General features: G+C 44.8%; 1 long non-coding RNA gene across 1 annotated transcript; it reads right to left on the bottom strand.

The window, feature by feature from the left end:
- Positions 1-26: 26 nt before the first annotated feature.
- On the bottom strand, positions 27-3,529 carry LOC143443104 (uncharacterized). The gene is made up of 4 exons (XR_013111843.1): positions 3,369-3,529; positions 2,004-2,169; positions 1,733-1,870; positions 27-1,453 (listed from the first exon to the last, which is right to left on the bottom strand). It is a non-coding gene; the product is annotated as an uncharacterized LOC143443104 (long non-coding RNA).
- Between the last annotated feature and the right edge of the window lie 2,652 nt (positions 3,530-6,181).

A 6,181-nucleotide genomic window follows, 5' to 3' on the forward strand; every position in this document is an offset into this window, starting at 1 on the left:
TACATGTGTGTATACATATATGCTCATTCTTTTTTTTTTTTTTTTTTTTTTTTTTTTTTGAGATAAGGTTTTTCTATGTACCCTTGGCTATCCTGGAACTCACTCTGTATGTAGACCAGGCTATCCCGGAATTTACTGAGATCCACCTGCTTCTGCCTCCCGGAGTGTTAGGATTAAGATTAAAGGTATGTGGCCACAACCACTTGATGGAATTCTTAAAGAGACAATAGTAGTTAGGGTTTGGCGGCTCACTCCCTGTTTTCAGGAGGCTTGAGGCAGGAGGTGGCCAGCCTGGTCTACAAGCGCCTTCTTTGGAATACCTCTGCTTTTCTTAACGAGTATCCTCCTTGCTTTGGTTTTGGGTTTAGTTGTTTGGAGGTAAGCTCCTGCTATTTAATCCAAAATAGAATCCAGGAGCCTCCTTCCTCCACTTCCAGAGTGCTGGGATTAGTGTGTATACCACTACAATTTAATAACCCTGGCACCTACGGATCTGATTTTTTTAAAGGTCTACCAACATTCCAGTTAATCATCAACTTAGCTGGGCATCCTCTTCCTCCTCATGACCGTTACAGTTACTAGTAGATAGAGCATCTATTAATTCACTGTCTCGGGTATGGTGCTAAGCACAGCAGTGGGTGGCTGAGGGGATGCTAAGATGGCTCTGTTTGGGGGATGTAGCAAGCAGTTGAAACAGGATCTCATCCTGAGGTCTGGATGGGCCTATAACTCACCGTATTGTCCTGGTTTGGCCTTGAACTTACAGTAAAATTTCTGCCTCAGTTTTCTGGGTGCTGAGATTACAGGCGTGAGACTCTTCTCCTGGCTGTAAAGTGACTCCTTCACGTCAAGAAAGGAAGGGTGGCGGTGTATGGTGGCTAAGTGGGCAGGGCTATTGGAAACAGAAGACTGGGTGCACACTGCTGCTGTTGACGAATTGTAGCAAAGAAAGGTCACTTGAACCCGAATGCCACTGGAACACAGGGATGAATAAAGACAGACCCAGCTTTGTGTGTTACTGTGAGTTTATGGTGATAAGAACTTGGGAGATGGCTTCGAGGTTAAGAACAATTGTTAAGATCCTGAAGACGATCTGATTTGGGTTCCTAGAGCCCACTCCAAATGGCTCACAACTATATATATCTCCAGTTCCAAGTTGCAAACCCTCTTCTGGCCTCTATGATACCTGCACACATGTGGCATTCACTCACACACACAAACATATAAACAACAACAATAACGACCAGGGGAAAATGATTTCTCCTGCTTTCCCATTCTCAGTTGCCTGCAGTTCTTTGTGTAGGGTTGAGGCCGCCTGGGCCACTCCATGCTCGCAGGGTGTCCTTTCTTGTTCAGCTCATGTCTGGCAATTATGATGGAAAGACTTTAGGGGTACAGCTTCTGACATTCCTAGGTTTACACCAGTTGGTTACCTAGTGCCACATGGTCAGCTCTGAAAACATACAGGCAATATGCAGATTGAGCAGTTTGTACTTACATAGTTAGGAATATGTGCATATACATAAACAAACATGTATGTAATGACAGTTAATAAAAACAGAGGTCATGTATGTAACAACAGTTAATAAAAACAGAGGCCATGAATTTGAATGAGGTCTAGGAAGGATACCTGTTAGGGTTTAGAGAGAGGAGTAGGAAGGGGGAAATTATTTAATTGTATTATACTCTCAAAGAGTTAAAGAAATAATTTAAAAATGAAACTGAAACCTACTCATGTCATGGCTTCAGCCACGTGAGTACAGGTGTTATTGTATGGTGTCACAAGGAATGTTGACCCAGTCAATGGACCGTGAACAGCTGGGCATGAGGCAGGAGGATTGCCACGAGTGCCAGGCCAGTCAGTAAGGCCCTGTAGCAGAAAGGAGAGGCACACATGGGGAAGCTGGAGATGTGACTCAGTTGATGGAGTGCTTGTCCAAAAGTCACAAAGCCCTGGCTTTGATCTCCAGCATGGTGCATTACAAGGGCATCATGGGGGTTACCTGCAATCCTGGCACTAGAAGGGCGGCTCTGTTCCAGAAGACACTGGAATTTGAGAAGCTTTTGCTGGAAGCTCTGGTATGCTGTGGTCTTCCAAGAGGCTCAGCGAGTTAAAGGCTATGCTCGGCTATCCTCAGCTATATGGCAAGCCTGAAGCCACGTGAGTCCCTGTCAAATGAAGGGTGAGGTGTGTGTTAGTGTAAAAAACGACGAAATGCACACAGGGCGCAGGAAGTACTTCTCTCAGAAAGAAAAGAACCTTTGCTTCCGGACTGGAGAGACCGCTGCCTTCCAAGCTCTGAGCAGTCACCAGATCCCTTTGAATTCCAATTTCCTCATTTGCACACCTTAGGCTTATCAGAAAATTCCAGACTTACCCAGACGCAGAACCCTTCCCTATCTTGGTTTACTGCTGTTTCAAGTCTCAGATGAAAAGGCAAAGACTTCCATGGAATTGGGAACTGGGCAAGAGGTCAGGGGCTCTCCTGGCCAATCAGGAAAACTCCTGGCCGGTGGTGAGAGAAATTGAGTTTTGAGTTTAAAAGGAGGGAGAGAAATCTAACTTGAAATCAGGAAAAAGCTTAGAATAATGTTCTAGTCAAAAATGTGTGGACTTTGGGTTAGTGAGGTGGCTTAGTAGGTCAAGGGTTGCACAAGCCTCAAGACCTCAGTGTCATTCTGGAACCAACAGTGAAAGGGGAAAAGCAACTACAGAAAGTTGTTCTCTGACCTACACACACACACACACACACACACACACACACACACTCACTCACACACTCACACACACACACTCACACACTCACACACAAACACACACACTCATACATACTCACACTCTCTCACACACACACACTCACAAACACACTCTCACAATCACACAAACACATGCACACACATGTGAACACACAAACACATATACACACAAGTGTGCACATGGACACATGCATACACACACTTACACATACATATACACACTCACATACACTCACACATGGGCACACATATATACACAGTCTCATACACACACACACACAGACATAGGCACACAAATAAATGAGATGAGTGATATTTCTCAGTGGTAAAGGCACTTGCCATCAAACCTTAGTTCCTTCCCCAGAACCCACATAGTAGAAGGAATTGACACCCAAAAGTTGCCTCTAACCTACACACATGCACAGTGGTATATGAATGCCTCTGTCCCCAATAAATAAATAAAAAAAAATGTAATTAAAACATGTTTAAAGAGCTAGGGAAAGAATAATGTGGACATTATATGATACTCCTCCTATTCAACGGCACAGAAACCGGAGCCTCCCCTCAACTGTCAGGAGGACCAGAGTGCACTGCTTTTTTTCTGCATGTACCTCATTTGTAGAAAGTCCGACTCTTCCAGGACGCAGGGCGGCTTTGCTTTCAGTTGCTCCCTCCTTTCTTTGTAAAGTCTGTTCTCCATTCTTCCTGCTTCTGTTTTCCTGGCCTCTCTAACTTGTCTGGGCTTGAGTTTTAATGATTATCCAGAGAGCAGGGCCCTCTGCTCTGAGAGCAGGTCCAGTTTCAGGCAAATCAATACTAGGATTAGTTTAAGTTTAAAGATAAACCAAGAATTTAGCAAAACACCCACGTGTGTGGTGTGTGGCTTGTGAGCATAGCATTTATCACTCTCGTGGCAGCATGCTGTAGTAAACGGTGGAGCCCACGGTGACCCTACTTACTGACAGCAGCCAGCGATGATGGGCTGTTTCTTGCTTTTAGATAAGACGGTAACTCTTTGGAGACAAGTATGGTGTCTTATGCCTATAAACTCAGCACTCCAAGGTTGCGGCCAGAAGATTGCCATGAGTTTGAGGACAGCCTGAGGTAGAGTAGCACACATCTGTGATCTAACCTATGGTTAGACATGAACAGAACAGGCCAGAAGCTCAAGGGCCAGCTATCCTGGCATGCACTGCATGGTGGTAGAAACACCAGAGACACTGCCTTTACAAGACAGAAGACATAAACCAGCTTCTGAAGTTTGTCCCGTGACCTCACAGTGTGCATTATCTTTAGCACACTGATATCATCATCATCACCACCACCATCACATCCTCCTCCTCACCATCAATTTCTTAGCAAGAATGGAGGTGACTGCCCAGCAAATTCTTCAGAGTGGAAACATTCCATACTGTGAAGAAGCATCTTAAGCCTTACAAAGTTGTGAAGGGAGACTCCTAAAGACCCAGAAACTAAAGCCAGGCCACAGTGGCTCAGGCCTTTAATCCTAGTGCTCAGGAACTAAACACAGGTGGATCTCAGATTTGAGGACTGCCTGATCTGCAGAGTGAACTCAGTAATCCGCCTGCCTCTGCCTCCCAAGTTCTGAGATCAAAGGCATGCACCACCACCACCCGGCTACTCACCATTTTTATTGTTTACATTTTAGCAACTATTCTAGAAAATTCACTTCAAAGCCTGGGAGACATTTTCCCTCATATATTCTTGACTGTGGCAGATCTGAAACTTTCTTATTTATGTATTGGGGACGGGGGTGGGGGGCGACATGTATGGGTGTGCTGTTGTACATGTGGCTTTCCTCTGCCACATTCATGGTGCTGGGGTCCTGGCATCAAACTCAGGTTGTCTTGCTTGGTGACCAGCACTTTTACCAACTGACCTCTTACCTACTCTAAAGTTGAATCTTCTCAAGGCAGGTTTGATGTGTATAAATAAACATACTGCTATTTGAGGTCACATCTGGGAGTAATAGAGAACAGAAATTTGAAGTTGGAATATAGCTTAGTGGCAAGGCAAGCACTTGCCAACTAGGCAAGTGGCCCTAAGTTTGATGCTTTTGTTTGTTTTATTGCTGTTTATTTTAAAGGTAGTGCATAGCCCTGGCTACCCTGGGGGCTAGCTCTGTAGGCCAGGCTAGCTTCAAACTCACAGATCCACCTGCTTCTGTCTCTCAAGTGCTGGGTTAAAATAGAGCTCCACCACCATCTGTCCCGAGTTTGACTAGTAACAATTAACAATTGAACACAAGCCGGGCAGTGGTGGCGCACGCCTTTGATCCCAGCACTTGGGAGGCAGAGGTAGATGGATTTCTGAGTTTGAGGCCAGCCTGGTCTACAGAGTGAGTTCTAGGACAGCCAGGACTACACAGAGAAACCTTGTGTCTCGAAAAAAAAAAAAAACAAAAAACCAAACCAAAACAACAACAAAAACACCCACAAAGCAATATGGGAACAGATGAACCATGGGACACTATTTGAGTTGAAAACCAGATTTATATGTGTGTCTTTTAATTTGACCTTGAAATGCAGTCCCACAAGAGGAATGACAGAATGGAAACCCTTTGCAACTTGGAAGGCAACTCTGAAGGTAGCTACTCCAAGCCAGCGCCCACCCCTCTAGGAAGGTGGAAGTGTCCAGCTTTCCACTCGACATGTTGACTTTCAAGTTAAACTTTATAGGACTGAGTGACAGTAAACAGTAGTCACTTAGCTTATCACAAGCCCCTGCTCTTAAAAATGAAAAGTCTGGAGAGCTTTTGTAAGAACAATATTACAAACAGACGTTATTTGTTTTCTGAACTGAAGAGCTGATCCTGTAAGAAATCAAGCAGAACAAACAGAACCATGAGAAAACAGAACTCGTAAGAAAGTCCTTGCTCAACTTCCCCCAATATCTCGTTTTCTCTTCAGGCTTAACTCAAATACTCAAAAAATTGGGGAATGCAAAGGGAAGCATCCTGTTTGGTGTGTCAACTTAACTGGAGCAGTGGCAAAGTACCCAGAAGGACTGAGAACTGACATGGGAGAGGACCCTTCTGATACTGCTATTGCTAACCTGAAATTTTGTGTTGAACGGAGAAATGAAGCAAGACTTAATGCTCGCCATCCAACTGGTAAACTTCCAAAGCAGGTTCCAAGAATTCGGTTGTGTTGGCTTCTCTGTTGCCATGGACCTTGGCTGGCACTGTCAGACCCGAACTCCCTAGTCTCACTCATGATAGCCTTCTCCCTTTCCTGTGCTCCTAGGCTTATACAATTTTATCTACCCAATTAGTATCCCTCACTCCTCCAATTTCCCAGAAAGCTTTTGGCCCTGGTGAGAATCGGGCAGTTACAGTATCCATTAGTCTGTTACGGAGACTGGATGTCAGCCACCTGAGGCTGCTTCCTGATGACCCGAAAGA

This window comes from Arvicanthis niloticus, chromosome 7 (genome assembly GCF_011762505.2).
Source record: "Arvicanthis niloticus isolate mArvNil1 chromosome 7, mArvNil1.pat.X, whole genome shotgun sequence".
Taxonomy (NCBI): domain Eukaryota; kingdom Metazoa; phylum Chordata; class Mammalia; order Rodentia; family Muridae; genus Arvicanthis; species Arvicanthis niloticus.